At 42.2% G+C, this 22,518-nt stretch overlaps 2 long non-coding RNA genes across 3 annotated transcripts in view; one reads left to right on the top strand and one right to left on the bottom strand.

Moving 5' to 3' along the window:
* LOC141571138 (uncharacterized) overlaps positions 1-22,518 on the top strand; it is a 104,500-nt gene that overhangs the window by 77,960 nt on the left and 4,022 nt on the right. The gene's annotated exons all lie outside the window — the stretch shown is intronic.
* On the bottom strand, positions 11,649-20,871 carry LOC141571137 (uncharacterized). Of its 2 annotated transcripts, XR_012495817.1 has the most exons (5): positions 17,519-20,871; positions 16,160-16,200; positions 15,392-15,430; positions 15,136-15,216; positions 11,649-13,623 (listed from the first exon to the last, which is right to left on the bottom strand). It is a non-coding gene; the product is annotated as an uncharacterized LOC141571137 (long non-coding RNA). The 2 variants fall into 2 exon arrangements; XR_012495816.1 differs by having other exon boundaries at positions 16,160-20,871.

The raw sequence follows: 22,518 nt of genomic DNA, 5'->3' as shown, positions 1-22,518 counted from the left end.
TCATTTTACCTCCTCTGTTTCTAGACTTTGCCTGTTTATCTTTCCTTAGGGAAGTCTCCCAGGGGACCTGATCACCTTCTCCATTTTCCCAGACCTGTGCATACCAAAATCATGATAGCTGTGCACGTATAAATCATTGATGAGTTATACAATATTTGTTGACTTCCTTATAAACTTGACCAAAAATTTTACGTGCTGTCAGTCTTTGTCATTTGAGGAATGGGAATGTGTGTGTGTATGTGTGTGTGTGTGTGTGTGTGTGTGTGTGTGTGTGTGTGTGTTTGGGGGGGGGTATTGTATGTCAATACAGGTAAAAGTAAAGTTTATAAACAATCTATTGGAAACCTGAGTCTGATTAATAGATTTTATGCTGAGTAGCAGAAAGTAGCTAATTAAATTTAGATTATGTTTTTTTAATGCCCTATGATAATAAGGATAGTTTTGTGAATGATTGCTGCACAGAACCACCCTGATTGTATCCTGAGCAGCTCCCTGGACAGCCACACACATAGATCTCATCTTGGTTGCACGCCATGTGTTTTGTGCAGTACACAGTGTGGGCAACCATAATGGCAGTCCTAGATAAATACCTACTATGAGCCAGATACACACATACTACATCCGTAATCCTTATAACAGCTCTATAAGGTAGAAATAACTTAGCCAAACACACACAGTGACAAATCTAGGGTTTGCATCAAGGTTTGTCTCATCTACAAACCCATGCTGTTTTCATATATGGCGTTGGCCATCATTTATCGAGGGATTACTATGTGCTGGAAACTCTAATGGCTTTACATCCATTGCCTCATTGGCTGTCACAACAGCATTGGTGAGAGGAAGTACCAGTCAGGGCTCAATCAGAGAGTCAAAACCAATGGAGGTTCATGTTTGCTCCCGAGACTTGAGCTGACCCAGTGCAGCATCTGGTTTAGCAGTCTGTATGGATTTTGCATCTCTTGTCTCTGCATCTGATGCTGGATCTTGAAGTCCACCAGGCAGGCAGTGGAGGAGGGAAGGTGAATGTAAATTGAGGGGAGGAAGGCCAAGGTGAAATCCACAAAGATGAGCTGGGGCCTTGTGAGATCTATAGGGACTGATTGGAATCAGTATTGGTCCTTGTTGCCTTTGATTTTGATGGTGTGGGGGTCATGAAGAAGCTTGGGGGACTTTGCCATGGAGCTAAACACACACCTGACCCAGGAGTCGTAGAAGCTGAAGGGTCTGAGGAAGCAGGAGCAGTTGTAGACACAGGTGTGGCCTCATGTCATTGAGGTAAGCCCGCAGGTAAGCAAGGACCTGTGTGCGCTACAACATGGCTGTTGCTTCTCTTCTATCTCTCCCCTCAGATAGGCCACAAAAGATTGTCTCTTGTCACCTACTCGAATTAGAAACACACAGAAAAGAAAAGGTATTCTGGGACATGTAATTCAATCTAGCCAGGTTTACACATTCCAAAGCCACCACAGAGGGCTATTTTCTTTATTTAATAAGTGAGAAAATTGAGGCACAGATGGGTTAAGCAAGATGTCCAAGGTCACAGAGTTAACACACCATTTAGTTAGCAATATTGGCACAGAGCAATGGCCTCCCTTGACTTTGGGACTGCCCAAGAGAAGTGAGAAGCCTGGAACTTGCTGAGGGACAGCCCAAGGGCCAAAGTGCCTTAACAGGTAGAGGAAGGAGGACAGAGAGCATGGGGGCCTGATGACTTCAGGCCACAGAGGCGCCTGATCACCTCTGAAGATGCAGACAGCAGAGCAGGCACTCAGGATGAGTTGGGAGGAGCCACTGAGCATCAAAAAAAGTCCCCCATCTGGATGCTACAAACCTCTAGCCCAAACTACTGTGCCAAATAAGGAATCTCTAAACTCAGGTGTCACCCTAGGAGAAATGGGGGGAGGGCAGTTCTGAATTGACTGGATACTCCCCCAAAAGGGACCCATTGAACCTAAAGTTTACTGAGTTTAATCCAAAGTGACTGGGTGTCACAGTTATGTTTCTTTCTTCGCCTTTAGCAGAAATAGGGATTTGGAACTACTTCATGTTTTGTCGTAGAGAAATAAACAGTGTTCTGTTTTCGCACCACTGAGTTATCCAATCCACATCTCAGAACAGTGACACCCTCTCCAGGAATGGTTAGGAGCAGAGGCTGTGGCTCAAGACTGGGACTCTTTTTCTCAGCACCTCCCACCTTTACCAGCCATAAGAGCTTGGGGAAGTCACTCATTCATTCCGTGCCTCTGTTTCCTGGTTGGGAAAATCAGGGTAAAATAGCACCTTCCTTGTTACTATGAGAATTCAATGAGGTCCTCTGTGCACAGCGGTTGGTGGCATCACAGAAGGCTGGCACTTTGCTTCGTGTGACACACACACGTTGTGTTCTGTATGAGCAGGGCTCCCCTGATGCCAGTAGCCCTGCTGCAGTGGCTGGCAGATTGCTTCAATAATGTTGGCTATTATTGTTGTAAGTATTATTACTGAGTTCATGTTTCATCATCTCCTCTGGAATGTCTTCCCTGCCCTGCATCCCTGCTTCCCTCCAGCCTGGGTGAGTGGTTTGCAAGCACCTGTGGGGGTGCTGAGAGCCCTGTCCTTTGCTTCTCTGTCCCACCTACTAAGCTGTGAGCTCCTTGAAAACAAAAATCATGGCGATTGTTTATCTGTCTTCAAGCCAAATACAAGTCAGAGAACTTAACACACGTGGCTGAGTGAACACAGCCGGTACAGGAAGAGTGGGCGTCGGAGGCCAGGACTTCTAATATTAGATCTAGTGACCTTTATTTTATCACACATTTTTGGGTTTCAAAAATTATAATAGAGAAGTGGGTGCTGAGACAGGACAACGGCTGTGAAAAGGACCAAGACAGGTAGTGTATTCGTTTCCTATTGCTATTGTAACAAATTACCACAAACGTGGTGTCTTAAAACACAGAAATATATTTTCTCACAGTTCTAAAAGCTAGAAGTCCAAAAGCGGTGTCACTGGGTTAAAATCAAAGTGTTGGCAGGGCTGTGCTCACTGTGGAGACTCTAGGAGAGATCCATCCCTTGCCTCTCCCAGCTCTGGTGGCTTTGCTGTTCCCCAGCTCACAGCCTCATCGTTCCAAGTTTCAAAGTCGGCATCTTCAAATCTCTCTCTGCTCCATGTTCACAGGGCCTTGTCTTCTTGCTTTTCTTTTATAAGGACAGTTATGATTGCATTTAGGGCTCTCCCAGATAAACTGGGATAATCTCAAAATCCTTTAACTTAATGTGCAAAGAACTCTTTTCTCAAAAAAGGTAACATTTGCAGGTTTCAGGGATTAGGACCTGGGTCTCTAAGAAGGCATTATTTAGCCTATTACGGGTGGTAACAGGCATTTTCTGTAAATTACCTGCACTTTTTTCCCCCTCCTGTTTCAGCGTAGAAAGAAGCAGTTATGGCCCAATTCCCAGGAAATTTCCTGGTGTCATGTTATCCTGGGGCCCTGGCTGGAAAGCCTGTGATTGTGATGTTCCTCTCTGAGAAGCAAAGCTGCTTAAATTGCATGCAGTCAGTCAGTAAGAAGCATTCATTATGCATCTTCCATGCGTGTGACCTTGACTTGGATGTATGCTGGAGAGGTAAGGGTGAACAAGATAAGATGAGGACCCATTTTTAAAAAAAGTGAAAGGAAAGATAAAACTTAAAGACACACATATAGTTATTATACTATTCAACAAGTGCTTGATTAAATTCCTAGGATTGTTTTAAAGTCCAACCAAGTGGGAATTTAGTTGATAGATAGAACCTGGCCCTATTTAAATACCACCCAAATGTCCCATTCCTTCCAGGTGAGGCTGGCAAACTCTGTTCACAAGGCAGTTAAAGCTGCCTTCAGCAACTCTCTGCAGAAAATGCAGGTGACAGATCTCAGTTCTTCTTGGCACTTCTGTTTGTGCTAAGCTAGAGCTCAAAATAGTATCCGCATGGGACTGTGGGGCTGCATCGGCTTCTTCATTGTCTGGATCTTTTTCAGAATTGATGCTGAATTAGAAAGGAGTTGACTTGGGGTGAGTATTTGTCTACTTTCAACGTTGTATTTTTAACTTGTCCTGTCATTTTCCTGTAATTTATTTTCAAAGTGAATTTAGAATTGGTTTTGCATATGAAAACCATGCTAGCATAAATGTTGCAGATTTAATAGAACTCCATAAAATGAGGACTATTTCATGTAGATTTCAAACATCAAAGCATACTCCCAGATGGAGTCCCTCATCATATTCTCTGGGGAGATTTTAGTACCGGATGGGTGTGTTTGATCACACTCAGAATTTGTGTTAAAAATAACATTCTGAGACAATCTCTTCTAGTATATAAAAATCTCAGCCTGTCCCTACTTCTCCTTACTGAATTTCACATCTCAGGTACTGCTGCCTGAAAAAGCTCTCACTTTATACTGCCTCTTCTCACTGTTCAACAGTTTTCTCTGATGAATCCTCACGTCCAACAGGAGAGCACAGCAGCGCTTTTAAACATGAGAAATATGCCTTGTGACTCTTCCATTCATTATTAAACAACTATCAATTGTGCAAGAACAGTTTTTCATTTTTGAGCTTGACGCCTCTGACCAGTATTCATGAATTTTACTGTCAAAACTTAGGGTGCCACTTGGGGCATTTGCACTGGCTATTTGCACTGCCTTCTTGGGCACAAAGGACAACCAGTCACAGACACACAGTGACAGGACCAAAAGTGGAAGATGTCCATACAGTTTTAAAAGTGTATGTATCCTGCTAGGAAAAATTATCCGTAACTTAGAAACAAGGCAAAAGGATGACTAAGTGTCCTCTAATGTCATGCTGAAGGACTGCCTCACAATCCTGCTCAAGGGACATCTGACTCTAGGGGAATGTAATTTCGTTTGCACAATGGATTAAGGTCCAGACATTTCCCATCCTGTGAAACTGATAAGGTGTGATGAATTTCTTTCTGACTCTGAGACAAAATAGATAGCCAAAGGTTATGATTTCATTGCTCAGGGGCACTGTTGCCAGTTAGTATCTAATTTAGTGATCTTATTTTTACATTCCTGTATTTCCCATTGACCTCAAGATTCCCAAGTTTTTATATTCTCCTTTTGAACGGGTGTTGTCATCCTTCTGTTTCCTTATTCATGAGTCAAATAAATCTTTGGCACATGTTCACTATATATTGTGTGAATTGTTTTTAAGTTTTTTTTTTTAATTATATTTTCATACCTGTTACCAGCCCACACTGCCTGTATTGAACTATGACCTAATACCGTTTATAGATCTCTCAATAGCCTTATGAGTGGCTGGATCATATGTGTTGCATGTTTGTTAAGAGCATTAAATTCTTCAGTGTAAACAGTTAAAACATGGCACAATTTTTTAATCTTTGTTTTGGCATTAAAAATAATTTTAATATATCAGGAGTTTCAAATAAGTGAAAGAGGCTTCTCTTGACTTCTGAGAAACCCTGGTTGAACACATTTCTTCTGAAATGTGCCCTAAAATGTGAGAAAGTCTCTCCTTGTTGCTAAATTGTGAATGGAATTTTAAACACTTACTGAGCAGTGAGAAACATTAACAGATACTGCCCCTCTCCATGCCCCCCCGCCACATTTTTGTTCCTGAAATAAGAACTTAAGGATGTCTCTTAAACCTTTCCCTTTGATTTTTATTTTTTATGTCTCCCTCACTGTCTGGGTACCATTAACACCTGACTTCAAAGTCGCAGGCCAAAAGCATGACCTTCCTCAAAGAAATCCTAGAGAAGATTACTTTTTGAAAATGGCCAGTTATAGCCACAGAATTTTGGGAACCTGAAGGTAGAGACTGCCTTGTATGGCTGCCCTTGGTAATACTGAACTGTGTGCTCTCGACAGGAGCCCCCTGGATCTCTGTAGTACATCACCTGTGTATACAGCAGCTCTGGATGGGGTTGCTCACAAGAATCACAAATTCAACATGTCCAAGGCAGAACTCATGATGCTCTCTTTCTTTTCTTCCCTCTCTCAGTCAATAGTCCTTATTTTTCTCATGACTAACCTTGGAGTCAATCTTCAAATACCCTTGTCTTCTGATGCAACCCAAGCAGTCCCCAATAACTCTACCACCTAAATATCTCAGGAATTCATCCACACCTCCCCACATCTATTGCCATCAGCTAAGGTAATGACATAGGACATGTAGCCTAGGAAATTGACAACCCCTTCCAGGATACAGCTGAGGTGCCTCACTGGTTACACAAGTGACAAGTGACTGTTCCCAGCACAGCAGCTGGAGAAGAAGAAAAACCAGTTCCATCCAGCAAGACTAATCCCCTTGACCAGGACCAGACCTTGAGCTAATTATAATGTCATTATAATCTCTTTTACGTTGTGGTCACTACAATGGGACATTACCAAAACCTGCCCCCGGGAGGTGGCCCGCACTTCCCTCTCAGGTGTGTACTTTTGTTTCAATAAACTTCCTGTGCTTTCTTGCATCTGCCTCTCTCTTGAGTTCCTTCTGTGCTAAGACAAGAACATGGTCACTGCTGCTCTGGGTTGAGTCCTTTCTTGGACATGCCTGTGAGCCTCTGGAGACAGTAAGGCAACATTCTTTCTCTCCCAAGTGTCTGCCATACTTTCCTAATTCATCTACCCACATCAATCCTTACCTTCTTCCAATTTTGTAAATACAAATCAGTAACTTTTATAGCTCACTGCTCCCGTAGAATGGAGCCACTCTGTGACATGGCCTACAAGACCATGAATGACTCACTTACCTCTCCCGGCTCATCCCCCTCCTTCTCCCTTTTGTTCTCTTATCTTCAACTGCAATGGCCTTCATGCAGTTCCTTAACTATACCAGGTCACATACTGCCCCAGGTCCTCTTCACATACTGTTTCCTCTGCTGAGAACACTCTCTTTTCTCCTTGGCCTCTTAGGGATGACTTCCTGATCTCCTGGGCTGGGTCAGAACCCCTTTGGTATAAGTCCTCACTTCACTCCATATTCCTCTATCAAACCCTTTACCACAATGGGAACTGTAGCAGTATTTCAGTGTTTGAATATTCAACATATCATTAGTATATGGAAATCTCTCTATATATTTTTCTTTTCTTCCTCTTTTTGTGGACTCTATCCTTGACGCAAGGGTGATTCTTTCCAGCTCACAGTGAAAATATACCTCTTTCCCTCCATTTTTCCCACCAAATGCAGATCAGGCGATTCTTTCTAAAGTCCAAGGGCATTGTACCCTTGAGAGAGGGACATGTTTTCTGTTGGAAATGGTTTGGGAGCATGTCTCATAGGGGTGAGGTTCAATTAGAAGAGACATAGGGGTTTTGAGCTAAAACATTAAGAGGTTGAAGGCATGGACTTAAGACACCTGGGGCAGGGGCAGGTTAATGGTAAGAAGGAGAGGGTTCTGGATCTGAGGAGTCATGTGCACTCACAGATCCAGATTAGTTCTCTGTGAGTGGATCTGCTGTTAGGAGGTGTCTGGCAAGTGAATCAAGAGGAGGGCTACTGGAGAGCAGCAAGCCTACCAGGCAGCTTTCACGAAAGTGGCAATCCCAAGTCGCCTGCACCTAGGCACTCTCCATCCCCCGGGTAAGGAGAGCTTCAGAGTATCTGTAAACCTAGAGGATCTCTTGAAGCCTAACAGGGAGTAAGGACTTCTAAAGAGTTTAACTGAGCACTCGAGCATTCCAAGCTCATCTAGAGCTCATCCTACTATATAATTTAGCAACGCTGCATTTAATGCCTGTATGTCTTCCATCTCCACCCTAGTGCAATGTGACTTCCAGGAGATCTGGAACTGTCTCCTGATCACTGTTGTATACATATATCTGACAGCAATTGGACAAAATTCTTGTCGAAGTCCTCACTGGAAAAATGGAGAGATTGGGTCACGTAAGTTGTTATTATGGTGATTTTAGCCTTAGAAATGTCCCTAATTTAAAAAGAATCTGACTTAGAACCCCAATATGAACATTAGTTTAGAATGGTTTAGCTCTGGCTGAGTCAGGAATGGGAATTTGGCCCCCAAGCAACTCATAGACCCCTATCTTCCTTGCTCCTTCCTGAAGCCTCCCTAGCTGAGCTCCTTGAAGGCATCGCCCCAGGCCTGGATCATTTATTAATGAGCCTGCTCTTCAAAGAGTTGCGTAAAGCTTTCCAGTTACAACGTGCTTTCCCATACGTTATTCTCACTAAATTGGTGACCTCAAAATGCATCCTCTTCTAAGGCTCTCTAAAATTAATGTGGCATGATAGTGAGCTAAGAAAAATGTAAGCTATAAGAATTTTAAGGATGAGGCTATTTTTTTTTAATTGGGGAATATTGGGGAACAGTGTGTTTCTCCAGGGCCCATCAGCTCCAAGTCATTGTCCTTCATTTTAGCTGTGAAAGGCCCAGCTCACTGGCCAATATGGGAATTGAACTGGCAACCCTGTTGTTCAGAGTTCTCACTCTAACCAACTGAGCCATCTGGCCACTCTGCTATTTTCTTGATGCCTGAGACTAGAATTCCTGACCCCAGAAATAAATTTGGTAGCACACTGTGATGAACTGGTTCTGGTATTTCAATGAAATAAGGAAAAGTTGCCATGGCTGTGGGCCTGTCTCACACCCTTCAGGCAGTCAGAAAGGTTAACCTACCCAATTCCTGCTTTGGACAGGAGGGTTGTCTGGTTTCTTTGATTAGCTATTGCATTAGACGTCCTTGCCTCATCTTAGACTCCCAGCCCTCTTTTACCTAGATCTCAAGAATGAGTGTAGGGGCCCCATTCTGCCAAGTCTGGGTTTTGTCTGCGTACTTCTCCCTGCCTTAAACAGACCCACTGTCTGCCACATGTGTGCGGACCCAAAGCAGACTGTGCTGTCGTCCACCAAGAGACTTGTTGCCAAGACTGAGACTGCTCTGCCCTCCTCCTCTTCTACTTACTCTCAATCACTGGCTTTCATTTAGGGGACTGTCCCCACTGAGTAAAGATAACAATGTTTAGATTGCATTTGCTAACATGCTGGGGCCAGATTTTCAGCATAACGCCAGCCCCTTGTGACAGACATGCAAATTAGTTTAGATCCAAGGGCTCCTGATCTGTAAGAAATGATAGAGGATTAAAGCTAATCACTCATTGTAGGTAAACACCTTTTATGTTGAAAATATGACTCATGGCTGTAGGACAGGCAATTTGGCCAACATCATCTCCCCTTAACACAGCTGACTGAGAGCAGTGCCTGGATCCTGCAGTTCTGAAATCCATAGATGCTTAGAAAGAGGCCCCAATTCCCCAAACTATAAGAGAAACCAGCATTCATGTCTTCACAGGCAAAGATGGTTATGATTTTAGACCACAATTTAATATTTGATAGGCCCTTGAAAAATATTACTGTGCTTTTCTTAAACAAACAAACAAACAATTATGTTGCTCTCTAGTTACACTCTGAAAATATTTCTGACAACAGATAGAATTTGATTGATCTTCATGAGAACAATTTCTATAGACCCTAATTGCTCCGATTGAACAATATGACTTCCAAATTCTTTTTTTTTAAATTTTATTGGGGAATATTGGGGAACTGTGTGTTTTTCCAGGACTCATTAGCTCCATGTCAAGTTGTTGTTTTCAATCTAGTTGCAGAGGGTACAACTCACTGGCCCATGTGGGAATCCAACCGGTGATCTTGGTGCCACAAGCACTGCGCTCCAACCACTGAGCCAACTGGCCACCCCCCAAATTCTTTTACTGAGGGGACTCCTGTCTCAATCAACCACCCAGAGCAATTTCCTGACATATTCCCCCATCCTTCCCTCCCCACTCCTGCCTTTTCTCCAGATGAATGATCCCATTACACTAATGGGGAAATTCTGACTTGTGGCTGGTAAGTTGTGAAGCCAGCAATTGAACACACATCTGTGTTTCCAAAGGATATTGTTTTTGCAATCTCCTGGAATGGGTTATCTATAAAATCCTTCCTCTGCCAAGATTCTATCCATTTTAATTTTTTTCTTCTCCATTTATTTCAGCCCATCCATCCATTTCCCACCCCACCCCCATAGCACTTCCACAGTAAGCCACGTATTTTTCCCCTTCCATTCTTATTTTGCAGTCACAGGACCAGCCACAGAAAAAGGAAAACTTATTAGACGGGATGGAACATAAACATACTAGTCTTTGTGCTCTATCAATTACACTAGATATTCAAGGCTCCTAGAAGCTTTCCAAACAAGTAACCTCATCTAAATTTGTTCATCATAAAATGAATTTCTTGGGAGAACATTACTTTATTGGGGACTAATGCTCCACATTTGGTTTCTGTTACAATAAAACCCCGTTAAATTTAGCTTATGTCATTGGGAAAGTGCTATATGTCCCTGCATTGGGAGAAATGACTTGCTTTTTTACGCATCTATAAAGAAATAATATGCTAACAAGTACTAGTGTAAACAAGGGACACACTTGATCAACTTTAAAGAACAAAAATATTTAAAGAACCATGATATATGTATTGTTTATCTGTTAACACTATTTCTCAAACATCTGTTGTTTAATCAACACACTCTAAATTTTTACTTTTCTTTATATCTGATCTCTGTTTTATACAAATAAATATATTTCTAAAAGAGATTTCATATCTATAGATAAATGGAAAACAAGACTCCAGGCATAAATAAAAGCTACTAGTAAACATCAATTCAAAGGAAACAGTACAAATTACCAACTTCTGGCTAGACATTGCCAGCTGAAGCCTCGCAGCCTGAAACATTCTCTCTCTCTCTCTGACTAGTAAGGGTTAGAAAGTGTTGATCAAATAATTGTCCTGTATTGGGTCTTCCTCCTTTAGGGGATCAGAATGTATGAAGAAACTTGCAAATGGAATCACTTTTTGCTATGCAATTTTATATTTTTTAATACACTATGCTCTTATAACCCCAAATATTCTTTCACAGCGGTATGTTCCCTTCACCCTGAGAAACCCAGTGAGTCTCATTCACTCACTCACTCACTCACTCACTCACTCCTTTATTCACTCGCATTCTCTCTGTAAGCATCAGGGCTTCTTGTAAATATTTAATAACTAGTGAGTTTCCAAATTTGAATGTCACAAGACTTCATTCCTTTCAAGTACTCCATAGTTCAGATTCTTACTACTTTGCAGTGACCACTCTGCGCCTTCTCCTCCCTTATAATCAGCCCATCTTAGTTGTGTGTTTCAGTATAAAAAACCTGAAGCCAAAGTTTTGGTGCCGTTCCTGACATAATTCTGAACTGTGCTGCCCCACTTAGACACAAAGTGGGTGAGCTCACCATGCAACTACCCTGCACTGTCACTCAGTACATAAATCCTCATTCACTGGTATAATTGCAATAATAACCAACCTCTCCAGAGTGGTTTCCTCTTTCTGGAAGCCTCCCTAGGGCTTCAGACTCCTCCCACTAGTGATGTCGTGTTTCCTTTGCACCCACCTACTGTAAATGATCAAAGTGGCAAGAACTGGTTGGTGGGCAGATCCTCCAGGGACACACAGAGAACAATGAATGACAATTTGGAGATTGAAGTGTAAGGGTAGAATTCTACTTTTACAAAGCAAAAACAAAAACAAATCTGCATGTGAAATAATGGTGAACTGTTTTTTTTTTTTTTTTAAAGGTTTTTATTGGGGAAGGGAAACAGGACTTTATTGGGGAACAGTGTGTACTTCAGGCCTTTTTTCCAAGTCAAGTTGTTGTCCTTTCAATCTTAGTTGTGGAGGGTGCAGCTCAGCTCCAGGTCCAGTTGCCGTTTTCTAGTTGCCGTTTTCTAATTGCAGGGGGCACAGCCCACCATCCCTTGCGGGAGTCAAACCGGCAACCTTGTGGTTGAGAGGATGGATTCCAACCAACTGAGCCATCTGGGAGCTCAGCGGCAGCTCAGCTCAAGGTGCCCTGTTCAATCTTAGTTGCAGGGGGCAGAGCCCACCATCCCTTGTGGGACTCGAGAAGTTGAACTGGCAACCTTGTGTTTGAGAGCCCACTGGCCCATGTGGGAATCGAACCGGCAGCCTTTGGAGTCAGGAGCATGGAGCTCTAACCGCCTGAGCCACTGGGCCAGCCCAATGGTGAACTTTTAAGTACTGTTACTTGGATGTACTTATTTTCTATAAGTAATTAAATCTTCCTTCTGACTCTCTAAATGTGTAGAGAATGGGAAACTTAAAAGTGCTACTCAATGGATTTTTTTGATATTCTAGTCTCTTTGTGAGTATAAAGCACTTCCTGCCCCAGTTTAGCCTGGTCTCTCTGGGGGTAACTAGACTGTAAATTCAAAGTTTAACTCTCCTTCTCCCTATCCCTCTCCCAAGATGGTGTCTGGTTAGATTATTGCTGAAGGCTCTGGCTGACATGGGACAATAGGCAAGGGTGGCACCCGTGGGACAATGGGCACCATCCAGGTGCTATCATTGTCCACTGGGCTCTGGGTGAGAGGCTTTGTCCCACTGATTATTGAACACAAGCTTAGTCTCCCCTGAAGTCCCTGCTCAAAAGGAAGCTCCATGAGGACAGGAATTTTGGGTTGTTTGGTTTGTTCTTACCTCCCCAGTAGCAGAACTGTGTCAAGCACACCATCAGTGCATGAGAATTATTTCTTAAATAAGTGAGTGTAATGGGGTTCTCCTCTCCTGCTGATCATGAGCTACACTCTTACTGCTGAGGCTCCAGCCTTGGTGGCTTACTAGGCCTGTGCCAGCCTGTGCCAGCCTGTGCCAGCCTGCAGGCCTTTCAGTATCTTCCGTCACCTCCTTTTCCTGGCAGACTCAGACCCAGAACCATATAGAAATCTGAAGAATGCATTTTCTTGGTCCCTTTTATAGTGCAGAGAAGAACTCAGAAATGCAGAATGGTGATGTTGAGTCAGGAAGAGAAAGGAGAGCAGGCCTTGCTTAAAAATTTAGGAAAAGTTTCTCTCTTGCCAAAGATAATAATCTTTCTGTAGGTTCAGAGATTCTATCTTTGTTTGTCAGAAGGATACACTGACTTGGCTCTTTTGGTTCCTCCTGTTGGAAACATAATTCTCCCCAAGGCAAAGGTATGTCTCTGCCAGAAAAGGAGAATGGTCGTGTTCAAGGCAACGCAAGAAAGAAAGACATTATGTTTCCAAGTGAATTAGCCAGTAACTTGTGTATATGTAGGCATAGAATTTTCATGAATACAGAGAGAGTTCTGAGAGAATAAATGGGACATTACTACCCTTCCTTCCTGGGCTGGCTGGGCTGGAGGGAGATGGTATTTGTACCTCACTGTGATGCCCGTCTTCATTGTTTGAATGGCTACAGTGAACATTGTCACTTTCGAAATCAAAATCTTGATACACTAGAAAAGTACTATAAGAGTAAAAATGATAAAATAAGCTGCTTGAGTCCTCTTCAGAGTTTTGTGTCTGTATGTTTATGTGTTTGCTCTGAAGCAGCACTTGGAGGCTTCAGGTTCATGAAGATCACTGGGGAACGGAACACAACCTGGAGGCCGGAGCCAAACCCCAGATAAATCGACGTGATTGTCTGGAAGTGGAGCTTGGGATAATCCTCCTGTACAGGGGGCACTGAGAACCACACTCCGGCATGAACAGCAGCCACGGTGTCCTCCTGTCAAGAAGTCTTCCTGTAGAGGCAAATTTGAGAAATAAAACCCTAAGACCGAGTTCTGTGACCTCATCTGTCTCATTCTCTACCCTCAAAGTGGGAACGCAGACACACCGCAATGATAAGCAACACATTGCCAGGGCTGCCCATATTTAGTGCGAGTCATTAATTTCTTTTACAAACATTTATTAGATACCGATTGGGTGTGGGGGGCACATCCATAGCATGGATTCTGTCCGAATGTCCATTGAAGGCTCAGGGATTACAAGGGGGTGAGAGCGTGTGCTGAGGTGTTTGAAGAAGCTGAGACCAATTTGCAAGAAGCCCCAAGGAGCCTTCTGGGAAGGGTTTCGAGGCACCCAGATTTGGAGCATGGGTTAGAGAATTGGAGGGATTACAACACAATCCTGTCACTCCACGTGCTCTGCAGCTCAACTGGAGGAGTATGCCATGAAAAGTGAGCCAAGAATTAGAAAGCCATTTTATCAGAATCTGGATATGACTTTAATATTGTAAGGCCCCAGCAACAGTGACCCAGCAGCGTCAGTAGTAAAAGGAAATAGGGACAGAGATTTTGAAACTGTAAACACAGGGTTGAGATGGCTTATGACAGCAGGGGCCTACAAGAACAGCCCCTGGAGGAAAGGAGCCACTCAGACATGCGTACTCTTGGCCTCAGCATCATCACCTGTGCATCAGTGGCCTCGGGTACATCCTAGGGACAGGAGGCATCGGCATGGGAACCTACAGCTCCAAGAGCTGGCTCATGGAGCACACGTGAGACACTGCCTGGGAAACTTCCAGGAGTATTTGTTAGGAATTTGAGGTGGGAGTAGAGCTAGAAAAATACTGTTTGTTTCATCGTTAGTCTGATTCAGTCTTGGGCCCCCCTCCAAAAAAAGGAAAAAAATTGCATAAATGTCAATGGCCCTTCACCAGCTTAGAGCTCTGAGCACTTAAAGAGACACAACTTTAGGACCTGGGAGGGCAGGAAAGGCAGAGAGTGGTAGCAAGGATTCACCTGAGGAGGTGATGGGAAGTTTGCCCCCAGGTGGGCCCACACAATGCGGGTGTTTGGGTGGAAATTGTTTTGTCTCTGTTACAACCCAGCGTTCCCATAAGATATCAAGGAATCTTCAGATTCCTGATCTATTGGAATTCACCAATTAGCTTGCGGGTCTGTATGGCCCTTGGTGAGGTGGGGAATCGCTGGTTAGTGTGTTGTCTGAGAATGCTTGTAGTAGATTGGGGGAGGGGAGTTATCACTTTGTGAGGGGTATAAATGATAAATGTCTATTACAGTGTTTTGTACACGAGGAACTAATGAAAAAAAAATTTTTTTAAAGAATTCTTGTGGTTTCATCTGAGTAGAAGTTCCAGTTACCAACTTGTACCAACAAGAAAAGAATTTGTCACCTGGTATACTTCAAACATGACATTCGAAGTCCCAAATATTTATGAAAGAAATCCAATGATTTTTCTATTTCTTTTTTCCCCAATGTCTCTGTTTGGTTCTTCGTGTTTTTCTTACTTGTGATGAACCCTTTCCTTCCAGCTCTGTGTCTTCTGTCAGCAAGACCCAGGTCAATTTATGGGGTTTATGTGGCAGCTTCTTTTATGGTGAAATAAAAAAAGAAAAAGAAAAAAAATGAGGTAAATGTGATTATGCTCAGAAGACCAAAGAATCATTCTACTGCTTCATTTTTGTGAGTTCTACGGTCTTATGTTTCAACCCCTCTGAAGGAAAATTCAGAGTAAAAAGGAAACTCCCGAAGATATCAACTTACCTTTTACCTCTGCTTCTGCACATTCAGTGATCCTTATAGCTAGAAACAAAACGAGGCAGCATTTGCCAAGACATATGTTTAAAATACAGATATGTTTCAGTAAAATTTAAGTCTATTTAAAACATATAAACTATGAATTTCCAAGGTATATTTAAAAATGAATAAATCATAAAACATGGTTGTAAAAACTGAAGTCTGTTTTACATGTTTCATTTAACAAATAGAAGTGTGATAATGATGTAATTAAGCCATTCACAAAAAGCTTTTCAGAATTTGCTAAAAATATTAATTTATTATGAAAAGAGAAATAAGGTCTGAGAATAAGACCTAAGATCAGAGTTGTATGACATGTCCTTTCATTCCGTTTCATGTTTCTTGGGGAGTCTTTGTATGACCTCATGTGAGGCCCCTCGTGGACATGAAATGCCACCCAAATGGCCCCATGTGGGCTTTGCTCTGGGTTAGCTTAGCCTTGCTTTGCCGCAGGGGCCAGTTTCGTGCATGTGGCAATGGCCATGAGAAAAGACCTGTGCTTTTCACTCAGCTTGCTTTTCATTCTTGTAAGGGTTTGGGTGTCGCTGGACCATGAATCCTGCCCACAGCACAAGAGGTCCAGCCTTTTGTATCTGGCTTCCTGTCTGGAGAGACCAGTGGGCTTCTCTCGAGCCGTTCACAGATTCTAACTCATTCTCCCGTATACCACACACACACTCTTCTCCTCAAGGATCTATACAACATGGTGAAGGGAAACAAGACACATAGACTTACCCTGGCATAGAAACATGGTACAATTGGCATGGGGTCCCAGCCTAAACATATACAAACAAACAAACAAACAAACAAATCAAAAAACAAGAGAACGGGAGGTATGAATTTTAACTTAGGTTGAAAAACAACCTCTAGGTTCTCCATCTTCAACTTCATCAGATACAGTTCTATGTTGGCCCTTGAGGGCATGTAACATTTTTGCAACATGATAGGAATGTTGTGGATTAATAAGTATAGACCCAGTGACTGCACCCTACCTAGGAAATTTTCTTGAGCAAAATTCTAATAGAAATGAATCTGTTCTAGAAAAGTTCTCTGAGGAAACTTCAATATGGGCATCGATTGACTTGGGAGTGTTTATTAGAGGAAGAAATGGAAAAGAGAAAAAAGAAAGACCAAGCCCAAACAACGCAGGGACTTTTAAACAAAAGAGTGTGAAGAGAGATAAGGGAAGATGAGTTCAGCCATTCCTTGGCCTTGGGCTGAAGGCTCACTGTGATTGGGGAGGAAATAGGGGTGTGGAGCTGGCTAGATGGTGCCCTGCTCTGAGCCTCAGTGACAGATTGTTGCCAAGACAGAGCAACAACTACGTGACTCATGGATTAGGGAAGGAGGTTGAGAAAGTTCCCAAGATAAAGGTGAGGGTTGGTTCAATAGGGAAACTTCCAACTTTTTCCATCAAGAAATCAGATGACTCACTCTGTGTCTCTAGGGTACATGTGCAACACAAAAGACGTGCATGAAAAGCTTTGGTTAAAAGTCCAAAAAGGTGTCAGAACACGGAGAAGGAGGAACAGACACTAATACCGCTGGGATGATTTTATCATTAGTAAAAAGGCAAACTTAACTTCCCAGATTTGCTTTGAAACTTAATGGGAGGGAGAACTGAAAAGCGTAGAGTTTTTCCTTCATTGTATAGTATACATGAGTCCTGACATCACACATGTAGAAGGGCATTGATGTTACCTTATTTAGGGTGCCATTTGTGTCTTGTTTGTATACGTGAAACAAAATGCACCAAGGCTTCATTTGTATTGTCATAAACCCGTTGCCGTAATACTAAATCCTGAAATCTTTATCTATGTTCTCCTACTTTGAGACTTCCAAGGACATAAAGCTTTACATTTCCCTAAAAATCTGAAGGTCTTGAGAGTAAAACCCAGATTTGCCACGTTTAGTCCTAGTTTTCCGGGGACTGGGAGTAAACGTGTGAGCAAGTCCAGATGACCTTGATGCCCCATGATCTTTCCAAGGTTGGAAAGTCGAAGCCTTTGAGAAACTGCTTAAACAGCTCTTCAAGAACATATCACCTTCCCGGACTCAGGAACACTTTCTCTGTACCTTCTCTGTGTGGCTCACCTGGGATGCATGAGAAGGTCTGCTCACACGTATGTTCAGTTTCCTCCCTACAAGAAGGAAAAAGGAACTGGGCCAAATGCAATTACAAAGAGCAGTGTAAAATTTCTGGCATGGGACCTGGAAAATAGGGATTTTAATCCCACCTCCGTCACCATCTGATTGTACACCCTTAGGCAAATTACTTCACTTCTCTGAGCTGAAGTTTGCTTATCTTTAGAATGGGAGGTGGAGCTAATGCTGTAGGATTCCTCCAGCTCTTACATGACAAGATTTTTTTTAAGCATAATTTTCATTTTTGGAGACATATGAAAAGAATACACCTTTGTGCTCACCACTTTTCTAAAACACCTTATATCACAATACTTACCTGTGTCAAATTCCTCTGTATCAAATTATCTTCTCTGATTTCAACCCCCTTCCTCCATCTTAGAGGGAATGACTATTCTGAATATAGTGTTTATCATTTCTTGCATTTCTTTATGCTTTAATTATATGTTTGTACCCCCTACGCAATACATGTTTCCCCCACTATCCGAAAGTAGTGTTCCTACGAATCCTCTCGTAAAACAAAATGGCATAAAGCAAAGAAGCAACTACTATTAATTCATGTGGAAAAATTTTGAGTGCTCCCAGACCCAAAAAATAAGCTACCAAATTATAACAAATAACACATAAGTCTAAAATAACACTAACATATAATAAAAGCAGGAATGACATGATAAATACATAGCCTGTATAAAGTAGAGATAATGTACTCGTATGTACAAATTAGTTTGACTTATTAAAGACTGATGGATTTCTCTTTAAGTATAAATAACAGAACACCACAATTTGTACACCCATCAATCCACTCAAACAACAGACTTTCCATTTTATTTATTACTGGATGCCTACTAAAAGAGATCACTTTTCTACTAGCAGAACCGATAGTAACTTTGTCAGCTTTCAAGATTCTTTCTTTCTGCATAAAATAGTAAAAACAGTGGATGCAGGCAACTTTAACACACACACAAAGTCATTATTTCATTAATCACAATGTAAACACTTCATTATGAACAGTTTTCCACTAAGTCTTAATACCTCATGAGCTCTCCTAGCCTTTTCTCATACTTTAGGCCAGCTCTTCCTAACGGATGCACACAATACATCAAGTTAAAGCACAGATGCTCACAGACACAGTTCAAAGCTACGGTGGCTTGATGCTGAGATGCTGAGTGTAAGTGGGGAAAGATCTCAGCATTTAGGTTGTTTTCCATTTTTTTGCTATTACAAACATCAATATTTTGGTATATGTAGCCTTGTGTATAAAGATATATTCTTAGGGCTATATACCTGGGAATGAAATCGCTGGTTTCAAGGTGCGTGCATGTGCAACTTTAGTAAGATACTTTTCCAAGTTGTTCTCTAACATTGTTGTGTCAATTGACATTCCCACCAGTGGGATATTAGGTACAGTACATGCATCTAGAAAGTGAGGCTCTCATATGGCTGTTCCTGATAAGGAAATATAGTGCTTCCTTCATAGGTGGTGAAACATTTTGTCTAATTTTTAGAGTGACAGTGATGGAAAATGCAAAAGAATGAATATGATGTATTTATTCCATAAATATTCTTGAACTCCTACTACATACCGAGCTCCGGGAAGTGTTGGTAATCAAGACAGTCCTGCTGTCACGGAGTTAACTACACATGGGTTTATTAAATATCTCCTTTGTGCAGGGAGTTTATTGCTTATTATGCTCATTTAATCATCCCAATAACCATGTGAGGTAAATATTGCCAACCGCATTTGGCAAATGGGGAAACTGAGGCACAGAAAGAGCACAGAACGAAGAGTCAGGAATGGATCTGAACCCAGGCATGACTGCAAATATCCCATCTATTCCCCGGTTTGGTCTTTCCCCACTGGTTGTCTGAGTGCCTCTTTACAGGCAGAGAAAGCCAGTCTCCTGCTGGACTCACACCAGGGTCCAGTGTGAATTGGAAATGCAAAGCAGTGTGCTGAAATTTCCGATTGAGAAGCCTGGCAATCCCCAAGGAGGAAATTGTTCTTTAAAGCTCTCATATCTGGAAATATTTTGAAACTCTTGGGATAAGTTCTTATGTCTTCTCCCATGCTTTCTTTCTGTATCTTTTGGGAGAACTGACATTTGATTATGAATGTCTGGGTTATGGTTTCTGAGAAACCATAGACACTCCTACCCACAGAGATATGAAGCTATGCAGGTGCTGAATAATATTAAGTTTTAAAGAGCGGGAGTCTTGAGGTGGTCCCCTCCCCCCCACAACATCTTGAAAGTATTTTCTCTGTGTCACCTACATATTCTAATCCTAAAAGAAAGATCTCGATATTTGGAAACTGCGATGTGCCCTTTTCCCTCAGCAAGGTGTACAATTAATTCCTTATGTTCTTGCATAAAATGGTGGAGCAGAAGGTGTCTCCAGAATCCCCAGAGCTTCCAGACACACAATAAGCATGTTTGTCTTTTCATTTTCAGAAGCGAGTGCTGCACACCCCTGCCTGCAGGAGAATGAGTAGCTGCAATTCTTTTCAATTGTTTTCCCAAAGAGAGAAAGTAAATGAAGTCATCAAGCCATCTGGTCCACCTTAAGCAGGCATTTACTATATTCATTTAGCACATCTATGAATAAGTTGGAATAACAAGTAAAGCGTCACAGGAATAAGAATCTTGGGGAAAGTTTGTGTTAAAAGGTTACAAGTTATAAAAGGGGGAAATGGGAAAAGGGAATCTACCATCCTCATCCTTACTCTCTCCTCAGTCTGCCTGTGTTTCTCCATCTGCCCTGCAGTCCTGGCTGTTAGTTCTGACTCCTCATGGTGACAGGTGGTTTTCATACCTCCCCACCATGGGGGAAGTGGGAAAGAGGGAATCAACTTTATGGGGAATTCCTTCTCTAAAATCAGGCCTCTGCTTCTCAAAGGCTGAGTCATACGCTTATAGGCAGCTGGAATTCAAAACACAGGGCTGCCGGGCTTCTGAATTGCTATCCCTCCCTGCCTCTCAACTCCCCATCATGGAGACCTAACTGGTTAATTAAAAACAAAAGTCTTTACCAAATTAGAGCAGGACACACAAAACCAACATATTAACTCCTGGGAACTAGGGCAAATTTTTGCAGCAGAAGCGAGCTAGAGTAAAACCACTCCTTCCCAATGTCCCTCGGATCTCTTCTGAAGGCGTACAGTATTCATGTCTTCCAAAAGCACCTTATTTGTAGGCTATTAGGTAAGAAAAGATCTGCGATTATCTGGTGCCATAGTGATTCTGCATATGAATGTGTGTGCAGGAGGGGCACCTCAGACCTACACTCTGTGTACCGTCATCTGGCTACACAAATCCCCGACCCCACCCACCACCCACCCCTACCTGGGATTGAGGGGCACCTTAATCATTGTATCTCTTTGGATCTTCCTCAAGGATGCTGATCAGATAGATTTTAAGAATACTAACCCAGCTGTTAATTCAGCTTTTAGGCTTCTTTCCTGAGTGACATAGCCTTTAGCATATGGCATTTAGGTGGGAGCTTTTTACCTTCAATTACTGCATTTATGAAGTTTTATAATTGCCTACATTTATTTTTTAGAGTGTGGGAAGAGAGGGCAATGGGATGAAATTAAAAGTATAGTTGAGATTTTAAGGTTGGGTGGAGATCTTAAGCTGAGTAGAAATTTTAAGGCATAAAGCTTCTCTGGGCCACTGAAAACATAGAAGAGATTACCCCTAATTAATCTGTACATGGGGCTGACCCTGCATTCTGCAGGTTTTTAGGATAATATATATATTTTTTTACTAGATGCCCAGAATTTTCCAGTATGTCAAGTAGGAGCTGTATCTGTTTCTCATACTATATCTGACTTTTACACATGAAGGAAGGAGAGAAATTAAATTCATTAGTTATTGTGGTAGATACTGTGATACGTTGCCCAAGTGCCCTTTTAATGAAAGAAGTTTTGTGCCAGCTGCTAGGAGTGCTTTCAGCAGGTGGCTTTCACCTAGTAGTACTTTCAAGTCTCCTTCCCCTAGAGAAAGCCCCTACGTCCTGTGGTGTCCCACACCCATGTCTGATCAGTATGGCAATACAAAAACCTGGCCATCTCAGGCCAACCCGGATGGGTCATCTAGCTTCAGGGTCCCTATAGCTTTAGTTATAGCTGTTGTTGGGCTTGCAGTTTTCTCAACTTTTCTCTCTGGCCAATATTTCTTCCTCATTCTCCCTTCCCTAAGTGTTGATCTGAAGAACATGCTCTAATAACTATCCTTCATGTTAATCTCCATCACAGTAAATACTAGGAATGGTCTGGGAAAGTAGTGCTACAATAGGTTTTGGAGCTGGATTACTGACCTTTTTACTAGAAATGAAGGCCCATCACTAGTGGTAGGAGGAGTTCACACATCCCCTTGCAAAAAACAGCCATAAAATTGTTAAATTTCACTGATGATAAGATAACATTAGCTATCCATTTGGATTGGATTAACTGGTGAGATCTATGAGAACTTTGAGTAATTTGAGGGAAATATTAACTACAAGACAATATAATTTGGTGGCTATTTCTAAGTTAAAGTTCCAGGGAAAGATAAGGCAAAGCTGAGAGCATTAATTCCCAATGGAAAATTTAGTGTGAAAGACATAGGACCTCATTTTACAAAAGGATTCTCACATCCACAGGGAATGACACAGAGACCTGAGAACTAGGTCCAGGACTTATTGCCCAGAGTAGTCCAACTTCAAAGACGGGTGAACTCCCAACCCTCACACTGGAGAGAAGCTACCAGCATCAGTGGTGGCTCTTCTCTCAGGCCAGAGCTGATAGTGGGATAGAACATTACAGAGTTAGGCTCACTGATGGAAATGGGGATAATAGGATCCTAAAACAATAGAGGGCAAGTGGCCATGTTTAACCATCAGAAGCCAGAGGAAAGGAATTATAATATTGAGTGGCCAGGTTGGTAGGATAACAGGGCCTTACCTGCAGAGAG

Source organism: Rhinolophus sinicus, linkage group LG04, assembly GCF_036562045.2.
Source record: "Rhinolophus sinicus isolate RSC01 linkage group LG04, ASM3656204v1, whole genome shotgun sequence".
In the NCBI taxonomy this organism is placed as follows: domain Eukaryota; kingdom Metazoa; phylum Chordata; class Mammalia; order Chiroptera; family Rhinolophidae; genus Rhinolophus; species Rhinolophus sinicus.
The sequence above is the reverse complement of the archived record's forward strand: the minus strand, read 5'-3'. Positions and strand labels throughout refer to the sequence as shown.